The sequence below is a fragment of the Haplochromis burtoni genome, unplaced genomic scaffold (assembly GCF_018398535.1).
Source record: "Haplochromis burtoni strain Fernald_Lab_line unplaced genomic scaffold, NCSU_Asbu1 Contig_335, whole genome shotgun sequence".
Classification (NCBI taxonomy): Eukaryota; Metazoa; Chordata; class Actinopteri; order Cichliformes; family Cichlidae; genus Haplochromis; species Haplochromis burtoni.
The window spans coordinates 322294-340199 of record NW_024582696.1 but is presented as its reverse complement, the minus strand read 5'-3'; the positions used below and the strand labels follow the sequence as shown (position 1 = coordinate 340199).

Here is a 17906-nt window from a genome sequence, read left to right as displayed (position 1 = left end):
GGCCTTCCATTCTCTCTCATTCTGTACTCGCCTCCCCCAGAGCCTCGTTCCCTCCCTGCGTCTGCCTCATCCATATTCATCCTGCATCTCTCTCTCTCTCTCTTCCTCTTCCTCTCTCTTTCGGTCTCTCAAGCTCGCTCTCTCTTCCTCTCTCTCACTGTGTCACCCACAGCATGGCGTTAATACACCAATTAGTACTAAGAGCAGATAATGGACGATGTCATATTGCAAAAGGGAAACCGAGACACAGAGCCACAGTGAGTGAAAATTAGCAAAAGAGCAAGATTGAGAGTGTGAGTGAGAAAAGGGAAACGAGAGAGAGGGAGAGGTGGAGGTATCTTTATGGATGCAGTTTCTGGAAATGTTGAAATACTGCTTTTACAATGATCATCCCAATGGAAAGAGAGTGATAGGAAGAGCGCTCTGGTGGTCACAGGTTGCTATATAAAAGCAGAGGTGGTACACCAACGCTTTGCTGGCTCCAAATACCGATGTCTGCTTTGTTAGACTCTTAAACCCTTTTCATTGGTTTCCTCCCCTTTCAGTACTGGAAATACCATACAATTTCTTTCCTGCTATTGTGTTCATTTGTACGCCCACAGGTCTTCTACTCGACTACACTACACAGGGCACGCATGAAAGGCAGTAAAGACTTCCTCCAATAATGGTGGCTTTCTGTAGTACTATGTTTTTACTTGCCGACATTATGGCAACATGCTGAAAAGAAATGCAGGTAATATCTTGATTAATTTTCATTCATACACAAAGTGAATAGCAGTGATTTGTATGAAACGGATTAATTCTGAAGTAATGCATATCATGTTTTAATATATTGCTAAGTAGCAACCTTATCTGTACAAAAACACACGCAACCATTATTCGGCTTATTATTTTATAGAGCACATTGTGAAATGTGATGTGCTTTGATAACAAGTATTGCAAAAATAAATTTTGGTTTTGTGGTTTGTGGTACAGGAGATAATTTGTCAATCAGTGGAAAACACAAAGCCGTATAACTGTGAAAATAGGAGCTATTTGCAAATAGGGTAAGGTGTTATGTAAATATGGTGCCGCACAAACACGAGCTCCGACTAGGAAGAATTGGCATTAATCAAACATGAGCTAGAACAAATTAAAGTATGCCAGCTGTATGAGTCCATTTTCTCTGCCTTTTCGGGAGAACACATGAAAACATTCAGGCAAACAGGACCACTGATGCTTTGTTGATAAAGTCTGTCTTATCGAGCAAGTCATCGCTGTATTGAGAAACTAAATGCAACATGGAACACAAATGAAGAAAAAGAATGATTATTAACAGTGACTGAGATTTTCAGTCATGGTTGAGCCTCAATGAAATTATTCAGTGCTAGAACATCCTCACACACCAGCACAAAAACCGCTACAGCGCTACACAGGCGCTCACGCTTATCTTGGATTTTCTTTCATTTTTTTTCACGAGCTCTGTGTTTTAACCACTGCCTTTATCAACACTTATCTGGATCAATTTATTTAGGTGAAAGCAGGAGAGTAATTACCATGTGCTGTCTATAAAGTGCATTTCTGAATAAAGCTGGGCTTTTGATTTGCACTCAGCTTCCTGTGTGTTTCTGAGTTGCATCTATTTGTTTGAGAGCCTCTTAAAACAACACAACCATGCGTGGAGAGACAAAAGGCAGATCATATATTTGAGCACCATGAACTTTGCACTATAATGCACTACAGTATAATGTAACTGTGTGTTCTGTTTTGAATGCACATATATTAGTTTTGTTATAAACTATTCATTATATTTGTTATGTATTTCAACACCAAACAACATCCCAACATAACTATCTAATGCACACCATTCAGTTTCTCAATCAAGAGCTTGTGTAAATCTTTGTCATTCTTTATGTTTATTTATCTTTTATATCATTTGACTTTCAGAGATCATATTATTTATGAGCAGCGCTTACGAGGCCAATCAGCACTTAATCAGAGTTACTATTGTTGTTGCTAAGAGACCAGTGTGCAGTGAACAACTGTTCAGATTTTGCAAAGCACAAAGGAAAGACTTGATGCTTCAACTTTGTCGACATTTGTTTTTTTTAGCGGTCCAGAGTGGACCAGGTGGCACGGTTTGCCTGCAGCCTAATTATACAGTGTACTGTGACTTTGCATGAATAACATCTGTTTCTGAAAAAATACTGATAAAGTGTGAGACCGCCATAGAGCACAAACTACATTATGCCCTGTGTTTATTGACACAATGAGTCAGACAGCCTGTGAAGGTCAATTGCCTAGATTTGAGAGTGGTATAACAGAGTCGGTACTGTGTAACAGAAAGCTAAGTGGCAACGGCGTGTAGCGCCTATTCAATAGAGTCCAACATTAGCTACCACAATGGAAACTGCCAAAAGGATTTTCAGAGTAAAAAGAAAAATTGCAACATGTACCCCGAAGTGGTGCAATTATTGCGTGTGATATGGAAGTTAAATAATTTCATCTGGCACTGGAGAACTTAGCCCATGTTCACCTGGAGACAAAGAGTTCTTGGGATTAATCCAGAGTTATTACTCATGGCAAGTTCAGTCTAAAATAAAAATCAAACAAAACTGCATTTTTAGTAGTTGGTTCAAATTTAAATCTATTTAATGGCTTTCAAGCAGATGTAGCAAAACAATTTCCACTGAACACACAGACACACGCGCCAATATCCACGTAATAAAAGTGCTTTTAGTGAGGATACGTAACTTTTTTTAAACAGGTGCATTTGAATGTTAAGGCATCATTAGGCAGTGTAGGAATGTTGCCATATAAATGTCATCGACTGCTACTGGTTTGAAGCCAGTGTTATTTTTTTAACTGGTGAGTACCATATTTATTTGCAGGATAGCTCTCACTACCCAGTCCTAGCCCTAGCTTGCTAGTTTGCTTATCAAGGTGCAGCTGTAATTCTCGGTGACCTTAAATGAGATGCTAATTTTGGCCCAAGAGAAACAGGCTTAAAAGAATACACTTACCGGAAAAAGTGAGCAGCTGCAACTAAGAGTAGCTTTTAGTAGAACTACCAAGAAGCTTCAATGCCTCCACTTAGTTGCTGATTTTTTTCTTCCTTCCTTCCATACACTTTCACCCCCTTAAACCCGTACCCACCTGTGAACGTCCTGGAGAACACCTGCCAATGTACTCACTCAGAGCCGTATAACACGCTTTCTTTTTTCAACAAACTGTCTGACACCAGAAGAACCAGAAAAGCAATCTTTTGAAAAATCCATCTATTCCTGGGCAGCAGACTGCAATCTTAAAGATGTAGTTTTTTTTTTGAATGTTGGTGCTTTGACATTATTTAGAAACTTTTTTTTAAGTGCTTTGAAACTAATGGAAAAAATAAAAAGCCTAGATACATTTTAATACATGGTGCACATAAGTGAAGAATCTACAAGTCTTATATGAGCACAGAGAACTTGCTGTATGGTTGATTTAAATGACTCCCACACAAATGGCTGTTATCATGGCGGTTTTATTGATTAACTGTCCATACAGTATAAAATTGTTGGACTTTTTAAATAAATCTTTAACACACAGTCAACATAATGTCCTGCACTGAAGCTTTAGCTCCATCTTGACATTAGACATTTCACCTCTCTAGCAGCAAGGTTCAGTCACCTCGACTTCATGCTGACACATGGACAGTGTTGGGGAGTAACGGAATACATGTACCGCCGTTACGTATTTAAAATACAAAATATGAGTAACTGTATTCCGTTACAGTTACCGTTTAAAAATGTGGTATTCAGAATACAGTTACTTTGTTGAAATAAATGGATTACACTGCGGTACTTTCCTGTTTCATATAGTCGCGGGTCAGGACTGTTTGGGTTTGTTTGACAGCTACGTTCTTTTGTTCCAGGCGGCAGCGTTACGGTTGCCATGGTTACATGGCGACGCTCTCTCTCTCTCTCTCTCTGCGACTGTGTGTTTCCTGGGTGAGAGAGCGCCTGTTCGTTGTTGTTGTTGTTATGCTAAGCTAACAGGCAGAATGCTACAAGCATAGCTCTAAAGAATGTAGCATCATAGGCAGTGTAGTCCGTGCTGCAGGGAGAATGGACTGCCATACACGTTATGTGTCTGTGAGCGCGAGGAGGGAGAAAAAGGGGAGTGGAAAGGTACGAGTTGTCATCGAGCAAAAACGGGAGCTGGAAGCATGTAAATATAATAATAACCACTGCAGCCAAGAAGAGAGCCTGACGAGCCCAGTTGTAAGTAAGCTATTAAGACTCGACTGTACACCGTGTTCGTGTTTTCCTCCGAAAACAATAAGTTCCGTTGGAGCAGCCTTTCAACTCCTCTCTCTGTCTCTCGCAAGAAAAGTTGACCCAGACAACAAAGTAAAGCTATTTTTCGGCTACGAGCCGACAGGGACCCCGCCGTATTAGCCAGAGGTCCCTTTACTACAGTTCGGAGTCGCGCGGACCTTCAGTAATAGTAATAAATCACACAGCAATAGTACATTCACGTTGTTGTAAAAAGCATGATAATATATTAAGTAATCCAAAGTATTCAGAATACGTTACTGTCATTGAGTAACGTAACGGAATACGTTACAGAATACATTTTGGGGCATGTATTCTGTATTCTGTAATGGAATACATTTTAAAAGTAACCTTCCCAACACTGCACATGGATAGAACTTTGTCTTTCATGACGTCTTTTCTATTTAAAAAAACTTGGACGATTTCTAAGTGAAACACCTCTTTAAAATTAATGCAGTGAAAGCATTTCAGTGGTAGGCTAAGTAGCTGGATTAGAGCACTGGCTGTTTAATGTTAAAATACAGATGCATGCAGTTTAAAATGATGCACAAATCAGTTTACAGTGATTTGCATATTATTTCCGTATAGAAGACAAAGGCAACATATCAAATTAAATGTGAAAACTGAGAATTTTTTTGGTTTGGGTAAAAAAATAGACCAATTTTATGTCTGATGCAGCAACATCCATCCCAGTTCTTTTCTCCAAAAGTTGGGAAAGAGATGTATTTACCATTGTGATGATCATCGTCTTCGTTTAAGAGAACTCTGTAAGTGTTTGTACTGAGGAAGCAAATTGCAGTAGTTGTGTTACTTGTAGTTTTACAAGCAAAATGTCAGCTGCTGCAACAGTTCAACAGTCTTCTTTGTCATCTTTTTTGTGTCATAATATGCCAGGTGTTATAATTGGATGAAAGGGTCATTGGGTGGAAAGCTACCGGCATACGTGCAGGATCTGGCTTGGCATTGACTTGAATGAAATAAGGAAGTCACCTGAGTAGTTGCATGTTCTACCAAAATCAGTATATATCAATCAACAGTCACAGGGCCTTTACAGATTTACAAGTTCCCCGTGCCGTGTGCACTAATGCACACCCATGCCATCACAACACTGACTGCTAAACTGTACTCTGATAAAAAGATGGATGGCTTATCTCCTCTTTAACCAGGCAAATGCAGCATTCATAATGTCCAAAGCCAGTTTCCAATTTTGATCAGTCATTCCACAGCAGTTTTCTGCTTTTCCTCAGTCTTTAATGAGGTCTGGCACCGAGAAGGCAGCAGCGATTCTGGATCTTGCTTGTATTTGTGGATGTAGTTACACTCTGTTCACTGCCAGAGGTTTGAGGAAGTGTTACTGAGCCCATAGAGTGAGCTCTGCTTTAGAATAAGCTCTGTTGTGAATGCAGACCCACTGTGAATGCCCTCCGGTACAGAGATTTATGTTACTGTTGATCATGTCATTTTCAGTTTTTTAAGTTTCAGTTTTTTTTCTTATTTTCAAATTACTGATCTATTATCTCTTTAGCTTTTTCACAGAGCGGTGCACTGCTATAACCTTTGCCTGTGAAAGACTCAGCCTCTCTTATATATTCCTTTTATACCCACTTATGTTTGTGACCTATTGCTAATTAAACTAATTAATCACTTAATGTTCCACTAGGCTTTTTTTTTTTAGAATTTTTTAGTCATTATACAACCAGGTCTTTGATGACCTTGCCCCAGCGTCTTTTAAACATGCTGGCATAAGACAAAACAGTCACAGCATTTTTGGAACCGTTTGTATAGTGAAATATATATCAGAGAAAGGTGGAAGGTGGTTCTGAGCAAAGTTAATGTAGGAATCAAATAGTCAGTGTCCTTTTTTTCTTGCAGGTACTTCAAGACGATTTGCTTACACTGTGTGCAATTAAGCTACACCTAATTTGCAGGGCAATTACAGATGACCATTTAGAGGACCTCTGGCGGTTCCTGAAATCCACCTTGGGAAACCACGTGGGTTAGGCATCTGGAAAAAAAAAGAAAAGAAAAGGTGCTAATGTTATACAAAAAAAGCCGTTTCATTAGTGGGCGGGCAGATGTGGTATAGACTACATTTCCCTAACTTAGGTCGACTAAGGCTTGTTTATAAAACTGTCATGAAACTGTCTTCAAGGTACCAAACTGTATGTGAAAGCCAGTGACGAATGCGCTAGGTTGTAATTGGCCTGATGCAGAACTGCAGAGGTTGAAAATGCCGTGTGGACGGTCCTGATGAGAGTGCGCGCTGCCTGTCGACAAAGAGGGAAACTAGAGTGATCCGTTCTGTGCGTCAAGACGCACGAGATAACCGCATGTGACTTGTGTAGACTGTCCTAATTCCAACGGATGATTTTTACACTGTAGAGCTGCACGAAGTCAAGGAGTCGACAGTTCGGGGGGGAAGCGTGTAACAGAAACACATCAGGCATTCAAGAGTCTGATCTGTATTACGCAGACGTTTTGCGACGTTGACACATTTGCTCAAATGCTCACCACCAAGCCAGCGGCGGACGGACAACAGAATTACAACTTAATTTTTCTTAATAATCAACTATAGTTTAACATTTCCGTCACCTTCATCGTTAAAGTGTTCCGCATGCTCTAATATTATTTTTCTACCAGGATGGTGTCGTCGCCGTTATTTATTTTGATGCCCACACGGGCGCATTTTCGTGAGAATCTGTTTTGTCCGTGAGGATTTTCCCTCCATTGGCTTTATCATATTTTTTAGTCGGGTGGATTTTTCCCCCCCTGTCTCCCGTCTTTAAGATAGCAGGCTATTAATTTTTAATTCTTATGCATCCGCACGAAGACGGCACCAGAGAGGAGAAAAAACGAGTGATAACCAGAGGGGAAGAAAAGGAGAAGGAGGCAAGTGAGGAGAGAAACGAGAATGAATGAGACACACTGAGAAAACAAGGAGAAGGAGATTGGAGGAAACAAGGTAGGATCGATGTCCAGCTTTTTTATTTTACACGTGCTCTAAATACATGTGATACGAGTGCGACAGTAATAGCATGTAATGCGCAGCAACCTGGCTTCTTCTGTGAGCCTGCGTGAGGTGTTCAGACGTGGTAATACGATTTATTTATGTAATATTTTATGTTTTGACAGGTAGCGAAGTTCATGTTTACGGTGCGTCAACAGCAGTCGCTTCATATTTAAAATGCGTGCTGGATGTTCTAAATTAGTCGCATCTGCGAGTATAACTCTCGTCTGTGGGCCTGTGCGTTGCACCGTGGCCTGGACAGTAACAGATTTTGGCAATTTTAATTAATACTTAGGGTCTGCGAACCTGAAAGTGACAGTGTGCATGTCCTGTAAAAGCGAAGAAGCTGTGAAGTGTTTTCAGTTGACATTGGGAAATCGAGGCAAATCACGACTCTTTTTAGACAAGAAAAAAACAAGATGTTCTGGGATATTTGTGACAGAAGTGATTTTTGTAATCACTCTGTTCAGGGTTTGCTCCGCAAGTTCCTTCAATTAGAGAAAGAAATGAAGTAACCAATTGATTATTAGAGGAATGCATCAGAGCAAGTGTACAGCCTCAGTGTGAACTACTCTGTCCAACCCCCTGTCCAAGACTACATCATTAATCCTACCTTGTCAAATCATTAACTATAGGCTAGCTGTTGGGGAGTCCTTGAGTGTTTCTGGGTCTCCCAAACTATGTGAGAAGTTCTGTTAAATTTAGCCCATCTGACATTCTAATAATAGCTTGTGCACAAAATGGCAACAGAATATGTTATTATGTTATTGTCTTAATATCACCTCACTACAGACCAAGCCAGGAAACATACTGTCATACATCCAAATTTAATCAAATGTGACCCCCTTAATATTTAGGGGTTCAAATCATGATAACCCCATTATAATGTTACTACGCTGAGCTAATTCCCAATTTAATAATAAAATCTCTAATAAAAAGGCATCAGCCGACTGTATTGCAGCTCTGATAGATGAAATCAAACCTTTTGTCTTTGTGTGTTATTATGATAAAATTGAACCTGAGGAGGCAAACAAGAAAGCCCCTGAAAACAGTTATTTTCAGTTTGTAATCCTTTCCCTCATTCTTTCCCTCATTTCACTGGGGTGCATTGTGTTTGCCCTGCCAATTCTTAGGGAAAAAATTGGCATGTCTACTATTCTGAAGGGGCTGAATGAAATTTAAATTCTTCAGGTGGTAAAACAGCAATATTGCAACTGTCTGATTGCGTTATCTGGGCATTCAAGAAGCCAGACTTGGAATTGGTTTACTGCCAAACACACTCCTCGGGAAGACAGAAGGATTTATTTCCCCCTTGTCTGTGTGTCACATCACCATCAGAAAAATTATTCCCGACTTTCAATGGTTGAATAATAGTCATATATTAGCATGGCATTAATGATTGTCACACATTTAATAAGTCACTTATCAGAATTAGATTTACTTGAGTTTTTCGAGACTTTGAAATGTTGTGGTCAGGATTTGATCATCGTTTTATTTTATTTAAAACATTGGCTGTGAAGAAGACACTGTATACAGAACCTGGTTGATTTTTTAAAATTCTTCTATCCATTTAGGTTTAAAGTGTAGTCATTGCGTCTATATGAACATGAGAAACGCACATACTCATGTTTTCGTTTATAGCATGTATGTCTGTGCATGTGTGCAGGCGCTCGCACACGTGCACAGACACGTACACTTGATCTTTTTTATAAATGGGATTAACAGTGCTAAGTTCCCAAAGTGACTACACCTTCAGATTTTTTAAATTCTTTTCATTTTGCTTTCTGCTGTTTAGATCCCTACAGCTCTTTGACAAGACTGACTAAATAACTTTGTTGATAGAAAATTAGCGGAAAGGAAAAAGAATTGATGATTTTTACAAAATAATCTGTGTTATTTCAGGACAGTTCAGCATAATGCTGTTTCACACATTAGAAACATTAGACACATTAGAAAAATAACATTGACTGGATTTACAAAAAAATGCTGACACCTGTTCTGTCACTGTAATACTTGATTTAAAAAAAAAAAGAAGCTCTTGTCACGATTGTTAATTGCTAGAAGCAATACATATTGAATGTTACATGCCAAAAAGCTGGATTGTTGATTTTGACACTGCATGGAGATTTATCCTTAACCTGTGAAAGCCAGTGACATCTTTTTCACACATAAGATGGTATGAAATGAAACTGAATGTGGCTTGTAGTAACAGTATAGCAGTACATTATTCTACAGTTTTAATGCCCTCTGGGGTAGCAAATAACATAATTCAAAATGCATGCATAATACAGATAAATACGCAATTCAATTCAATTTTCTGTTTTGCGATCAAATAGTTTTAAATTTTGGGTTCTCAGTGGGCAATTACACATGTTATTAAAATAAAAAATAAACGAATAATCACTAAAGAATAGAAGGGAGCCGTTTGCTATGAAAATCTGTTAATTAAAGCCATCCGTCAGTCAAGTCAAGACACAGAATTTCATAAGATTGTGCGGCAAACACAAAAATTATTTAGCTACAAGTGCACACGATAACGCATGTAGCCATTTCTCTTTTCATTACAAAGTGAATCATTTTAATTAATTCAAATTGTTGCATATGTGGTGATGGTGTTCTAACATGCCCACTTAACAACACACACTTTACTGTGCACACATAATGCCACTATAAGCTATTTCAATCTCCAGGAGGGAATTAAAGGCAAATATTTATTCCAGTACAGAACAGAGGAACTCTACTATGGCGTTGCAGTATATTCAAATGATAAACTTAATCTCAGAATTGTCTTTTGATGATGGAAGGTTCCCAGATATGATATTGGATTAGTAAAATCCTTGCACGTACAGCAGGCCATTGAAAAAATTTATTTTCGGATATGTGCGTGGTCAATATATATAGATTTATCATAAATCTGAAGATTATTTTCCATTGTAATACATGGCTAACAAACATTTTTTTCTTAATCTGATTTCTGCATAGCACACAAAAAGCATTCAGATGAGTGATATAGCATCGTTACAGTATGAGATTAAGAAGCGCTCTTCAGCCTGTTCAATCTTATTAGGGTGGAGGTAACCAGTGAGGGTTGTGGCAGTGATGGGATCCATGCCCGTTATTATTGTCTCACAGGATGCTGCCTGGGTACCTGTGCGCCCCTTGTGAATGGGCAGGAGTATTCTTTTATTACCCTTTTTGTTATGTCCAAATTCTGCGTGTCTGTTGGGCAGTTTTTCTCTGGACTGACCCAGAAGCTCTTTATTGTGTAGTGCCAGGTAGCTTTTCCTCTCTCCTTGCCTTTGTAGTTAGCAGTGTTTACCTGGCAGTGGCAGTTCTGGGGTTGTCACTAGCCTGATAAGACTTGTCCTGACAGGAAAACCATTATGATTATGACAGTTATTGTGTTTCAGTGTTTTACCACTGCTGACAAAATACACTGGAAATGGTTTTTAACAGCTTTTGTTGGACTAATTATTGCAATCAAAAATACCATATTATGTTTTCTAAGCCCATTTGGCTGTTTTCCCCTTAAATGCTAGATTACATTTTTGGAGGATAAACATGCAATAATGGATTGGATATAAAGCAGCAAAAAGAGGGAGACGGGAAAGGAAAATAGAAGGGGTGAAGAGTGGAGGTTGCACTGGCCAGGGATATATATAACGGCCAAGAAACAGTGCCTGTCTTTGCTGTGGCAATGAGGTGCAGAAGTGATGGGCATTGAATGTCCTTTGTGAGGATACCGGGCTTTGTGCTGTGGAGTTATCTGTGATGTAGTCACGCAGCTGTGCTGCAGCCTGTTGGTTATCGGCTCTGGCGTCTCTGCTACATCTGGAGAAAGTCTGGAGGTGTGGGTTTTGAGGAGCCAATCTTACAGGAACCCCACCACACACTAATTCAATTCACTTGCTGCCAGCCTTGAGCACGTGTAGGCGCCGGCGTGGCGAAAATGAACAGGAGCAATAAGAGCACATGAACAGAAAAAATCGATGAGGACTCTTTTTCATAAATGGAGTGGGTGTTAAATTAGCTGGATTGGCCCATGTAGCAACACATTGGATTGAGTGTCTGGTGTATTTGGGTTGTGTCTATCGACTGAGAGACGACTGGGTGTACAGCAGGGGAAAGACTCAGTGATGCTCATTCAATGTGACCAATCAGCCTCACCAGCAATTCATTCAGTTTTACACTGATTTGTCAGAGAAAATGGGATCTCTGTTTAAAACAAATGTGTCGCTGGAGTTTCAGTGACCATATTACAGTTGCTCTTTTTATTTTATGTAATTTTCTGCCTTTATTGGATATTCAGAGTTTAGATAGGTAGGCAAACATATACCCAAACTACTTGAGCTGTCCAGTCACCTTTGCTTCTAAAAAAAAATTAATGGAAAACTTTAAATCCCAGCTATCAAATCAATTTGTTTTCCAGTTTTCATTTCTGAACATGCGTTTTACAGGTTTTCAAAGCCCTGTGCCAGGATATAATTTTAAAGGTACTTGAAAATAATGATCACAAATCAGTATAATTTTGCCCTGTGGGTTGTCTGGCATTTTGGAAAGTAAGTTGTGGCAGCTCTTGCCAAAAGTGTATAATGGCAATGGTGCCATTGAGATCAACTTCAGTCCTTCTGCGAACCGTGGACGCGGTCACAGAAAGCTCTATAAATGCAAACATGTGCAAGTAAACTCAAATATTTATAAAATTCTAAATGCAAATTTTCACCTAAAACTAAATACCCAAAAGGAGCATATGGGAGAAACTTTGACTAGACAAAAGGTGAAACTTTAGGTAATTGGAGTAGGTTTCCACATCTAAGCTATCCATCTGAAAAAGGAGGAGCACACAGATGAAAGGAAACAGGGATCAATTGACCTAATAGCTTGTCCAATCAATCCTTATGTTTTCTGATAGCTTGATGGAGGGTGCAGAGCGGAGTGGTGGATGAGCCCCTCTAATTGGCTTGGCCAAAATGGACAGAGCGAGAGACTGAGTGGTAATGGCAGAAGTAGTCGTCACTCCTCCTCACACCTGGTGCTCTCATTCTACCTGCGTCAATACTGACACCTTTATCCTCATTACCTTCTGCTTAGTGCCATGTCCAGACCCTTCATCTTCAATGGAACTTCATTGTTCCTTTATTATTTCTCCGTTTGCACAATCCTCTTCCTTTCTCGCTTTCTGCCACCGACCTCTCGCAGTCAATGACTGCAGGAGTTACTCGGTGTTGTCTTTGCTATACCGGCATTCTGTTGGGCACTAGAATTAGGAGAGACATGTTTATAAACAGGATCCTTGCAAGCTGTGTTCATGCGAGACACACCTGAGTCATTCCACAGAGGGACGGCCCTAGTGGGTTTGTATTTGTGTCAGCAGCACTCCCATTGGAGTATATGGTGTTGGACTGGTGTGAGCATGTTTGTGTCTGTATGTCTCTGTGTTCCGTGCTGTGAGTACTGAGAACACCAAGAAACAACATGGGACTGAGAGAAGCTGCTTGTTTTCCTGTCTGCCAAGATGGGAGCTGGAGGAAAGCAGATTGAGAAAAAAAGAAATGAGGTAGGGGAGGAGGGGAATGGGAGAAGAGATGGAGCTCCTTGAGAAAGGTATGAAAGGGCACGTATATACATAAACAGCTGCAAAAACACCCAGAGCATTTTACATGATGCCAGATAAGAGGGAGAGGGGGGAAGTGCACCGTGATGGAAAAAGTCCATAAACACCTAGAGCAATGAACTTCAAGAGAGAGGTAGATGAGTGAGTGAGTGAGAAAGAGAGAGAGAGAGGGAGAGAGAGAGCATCCGAGGTGGATTAATTAAGGATTATAATTATGTTGGGACTATGCATGCCTCACCTGAGACTAGCCTGTGCTGCGCCTCTCCAATCCTCATGCCCTCTGCTCCTCTGCACATATGGACACAAACCAAAGTACTACCCACACTTGTGGTATCATAGATTCACCTCCCTGACACTGTATGCAAAAGTGAATGAGTGCAACAGCTTATTAACCTTTTTGCCGCTCTGGGTGTGTGTGTGTGTTTTTAATCGGCCTAGTACAATATTGTTGTTATAATGTTCCCTTTTGTACTTGTGCAGCGAACATGCCAAACTTATCTGGACAGAACGCGGCACAGTCCTATAAGAATCGTCTTGAGGTAAAAGTGAGTTTGTGTCCAGGCAATTGTTTAAATTCCCAACAATTAGCTGATGGCACTAAAGAGCAACTACACAATTCTCAGTTTTCACATGCTTTGCTTAAATTAGCATCTGTAAACAGTGATTGAGTATCAGTTGTTACGGTGAACAAGTTAACAAACAGCTGCTTATTTACACAGCTGGTAGATGCATAACGGGAATAATTATTTGATATATTTCTGGCCACCTCGTGAAATTTACTCTCTTTCTAGCAGCTAATTGCTTCATCATGTTCATTAGCGAGCAAGGTACTTTTCTGTCTGTTGTGGTAGAAGGCAGGTAACATAAGCCGGGTCTATCAGCATGCTTTCAGAAACACCTGAGATGCATGTACATGGGGTTGATGAGAGTGATGGGAATGAACTGCAAAATCCAAGATATTTCCATGCTGATCAGCTATAGAGGCACAAGTACAGTTTCCTCTTTGCATTACAAAGATAGTATTGAGGCTGCAATGCTCATGCCTCTGAGTGGATAAAGCTTTGTTTTTTCCACTGAAACAGTCAACAACTAGCACCCAGGTGTGGTATTAACAGAATCAATGTGAGGTAAGATGCTGCTAAAAATGACCATGCATGCTCAGCAAACCCTCTGTGGTTATATGGAGGGTTCTTTCTTTTTTTCTTTTTTTGTCGTTGTTTCTAAAAACTACACTGCTGTGCAGCAATTTTTAGTTATCGAGTGCTTTGTTACCTTTGTCTAAAACGGGGACAAAAGAAAGTCAAACGTTTTTATGAAAAATGAAAATCTGAAGATGGGGACCGCAAGAGGTTACACTGTGGATGGTGAAGGACATGCCTGTAATTGAATAGAGTAGCTAGTCTGTCTGTCCGAATATGATTGTACTTTTAATCTAGTAACAATTACGTTCACACCGCTTGTCCTCCTGTAGTGCTTTTAGTGTATGATCACGAGCCGTACGTCACCTGACCACAATAGGACTTCGCTAAAGCACAGCTTGCCCCCTGGTCAGCTCACATCCCCAAGTTGATACAGAAAAGACACACATAACACAACATAAACTGATCACCAAAGACACAAACGCACACATGCTTTCTGCAGCTGCAGAGGCATTTAGGAAACAGAATGGGAATGGATTTAATTGAGTCTTTGATCATTATAGAATTACCATGTGCCTTCTTGGCACCCTGGTTATTGTTTCATGGATTAATCATTTTCATTCAACAAATTGTGGAATCCACACAGTAAATCAGTGTTCTGCCTGCTTGACACAGATATGCAGTTAGAGCAAGGGAATTCTAATGTGCCCTTGCCCTCCAATTGGCTGCAGTCGGCCATGCGACTTGATTTATTTGACGGATTGGTTTTATTGATTTACTGAATTAATGTGGTGCCTGTTTAATCAGTGTGCTATGGAACTATGCGGAATTTGACATCTCTGTGAACTCAAATGAATTGAGTGTATAATATTGATTTGGTTATCTACAGTATTTATTCAGCCATTTGTCTAAGAGCTGATTAATTCTGTGTTTACGAAATAATTTAGGTGTGTGTTGGCTGTGCAGCTGTTTATACATTTATCTGTGTGTGTCTTTCTCTCTGTAGCAATGTTCGGAAGGTATAACTTTTCTGCAAAAGCATGCTGCCACTGAATTGTGTCTAATGACTCATCACATCAAGACTCGGCTCTTGTGCGATTAGTATTAATGCATACACACACTGCACAGTACAGTATATGCATATATGGGGACTGTGCCACATGTGAGGTGTCCCTGTATTAGTACTGTGCTCTGTCATTGCAGATAATATATCGTAGGGCTGAAGTAAAATCATGATCATTAATATTTCAGACACTGTTGTGGTCGAGATTACATAACATGACGTAAAATGCATAACGTAATGCATTTTACCTATCCTGTAAACCGAGACTTCTCTTTCCTTTAACTGAGCTGGTGGTAATTTTAACCTGCCACAGTCCGGTGTGAATGGAATTGCACCACTGTAAATGAAAGGGGTGCACTAGATTTTTATGACGCCAAACAAAAGCGTCTTGTTATCTCAATTATCATGCCTCACCACTATGGACAGAAGCCAAAATCGTAAATGAAAATAAAATTCAATTTAATTGCACTGGCCTAGCTGGAGCAGTGCTCAGCACCGGTGTGGTGATTGAGCAGTATCTGTCAAAGCGGGCCAGAAGAAGGAGAACAGTTCTAATTAGAGCTAACTCAGGATGGATATGGATGCTTTCTGACAGCTGTCTCATCTGATTCTGCTGCCCCATGGAAGAAGCAGTTGTTTGGAGATGTTTGTTTAGGCTCATTATGGATAAAAGTAGAAGCTTTGCACATCTATTTTCTCCCATTCTATGTCTGCTGTAATCATCAGCTTTGCTGTTACACAGATATCTCAGCTGTCAATTGGTTTCCTGTATTTATAGAGCATCTTGTGTGCTCACAAGACATTTTGCAGTCCCAGATGTGATCCTAGAATGGATCCTGCAAGGATAAAAAACCATTTAACTGTACTGAGAAATGATCAATGATGCATTTCTGGGGCTGGGCATCAGTCTACAGTAGCACTAAAATACATGAAGGTATAAGACGCTACATGCGATCGGAGATCTATAGCTATTGTCGATTGTAGGAGAAAGTGCTAATTTATTAACGGGGGATACAGTGAACCATGCAGTGTAAACTCTTACTCGATGTATTTATTCACTCATATGACATGGACCACTGCTTAGGTCATAATTACCATTCAAGTTCAGACGAATGCAGCATTCTGTATTCCACTGACATTTCTGCTGTGCATATTACACTGTATATTTAATAAGGTGTATGACTAAAATACACTGTATTAAAGAGGCTTAGGGACAAATAAGGTGGGCGTGATGGGAGGGCATTTTTATTCATTTTATAAGAAGATTCCATTATGTTTTCTATTGTTGGTGTTTCTCACAAAGAGTCATGTAATAATTATACTGTAGAGATTTCTGATGGCTGAAATTCCTCCATTGCTTAAAAAAATAAAAGCAAACACCAGAATCAATGTAAAATACCTCTACACCTAACCTGAAGAGGTTACATGAATGCTAATAACGTGATCATAACCAAATTATTGCAGCAGTCATGTAGTCATGTTAACTGGATTATCTTAGCTAAATTGGAGCCACAGTTGAAGAATGGCTGACTTAGGTGACTGACCTCAAAATCAATCTTTTGCTTTACTTCACTATTCCTTGTTTCCATGCAAAGCAGTGGGTTTATGTACAACACCAAGGTACGGCTGGAGGTAGACAGTCAGCTGAAAAAGCACAACACGTTTCTGGGTGACAGAGAAGTGTCTTTTTGTGTTTCAAAGTAAAGTAACAAAGCCTGTGTTACAGGGCTCTGTAAACTGATCATCACAGCAAAACAGACTTGAACATTTTCCTTGTGGTGCAACAAACATGTTTTGCTTGGCTGCTTTGCATCAAACGCATCATGCGAACATCGTCTACCGAGCAAATCGAGTTACTGCAAACCATAATCGTGCAATCGCCTCGAGGTGGTTGCACATAGTAAACAGGTTATGGTTTGTATTTAAACAAACTGCTTCCCACAGATCTAGTACTTAGGGTCTCTGTTGAGCTCTTAGACTACATTTTAGACTTTCACTTTTTTCCCTCTGTAATAAGTCTGAAAGCATCTACATTAGCCTATTTTTCTCTGCTCTTTTTGTTACCCTCTACATAATTTGCTCTGCCCTCACAGACACAGACTGTTTGTCGACTAGTCTAAATTATTACGCCGCTTCAGCCCACATACATACCTGTTTGCTCACCTACCATTTGCAGTTTACAGACCTAAATGTCTGTGTGCTCACTGGTTCTCCTAATATGTGCCTGTTTGCACTCTCTTGCCCCTTCATCCTGCTCTTCATGCACCTTTGTGAATTCTGCTTCCTTTTGCGAGTGTACTAACGTTTGCCCTACACTCACCTTCTCTCCTGCTCATGTGCCCCCCTAACTCACCTTTTGATTCAAGCAGATATGGATGGAAATACAAATGACCCCTGATGAACCCAGATATTGAGCTGTTTTAAAGCCGGAGGCTTTAGACAATATCCCTTCCTTGCTCCAGCATCCTAGAAAAGGAGGGGCTAGTGTTTCTCACTTTAGCTGGGTTTTATGGGATTTACGACCCTCGTCCTAGCAGACGTCTCTCCCACCACTGCCGTCTCTCCCATTGGGTAGAATTAGCAGGCGAGGAAAAGAGGCAAATTAAAAGGAAGCAAACACAACATCTAATAAGCATGTTGTGAAAGCTTTCAGCAGGATATGGGCTGAGGGAGGGAGAGAGAAAGAACAGCAGTTTATAATCTTGACTCTCTTTTTGCATTTCCCTCTAATTTCCTTCTGCCCCACTGTCCCCTCCGCCCTCTGTGACTTGCTGGTGGGGCTCTCCGA

The 17906-nt window shown here is 40.1% G+C and overlaps 1 protein-coding gene across 2 annotated transcripts in view; it reads left to right on the top strand.

Moving 5' to 3' along the window:
- Positions 1-6034: 6034 nt before the first annotated feature.
- The window catches only part of adgrl1a (adhesion G protein-coupled receptor L1a), a 97058-nt gene continuing 85186 nt past the window's right edge, over positions 6035-17906 (top strand). The window contains exon 1 of one of the 2 annotated variants that reach the window (XM_005942295.2): positions 6035-7257. The gene's annotated coding sequence lies outside the window, so the exon portion shown is untranslated. The remainder of the gene's footprint in view (positions 7258-17906) is intronic. The other variant, XM_005942297.2, reaches the window with a different exon arrangement.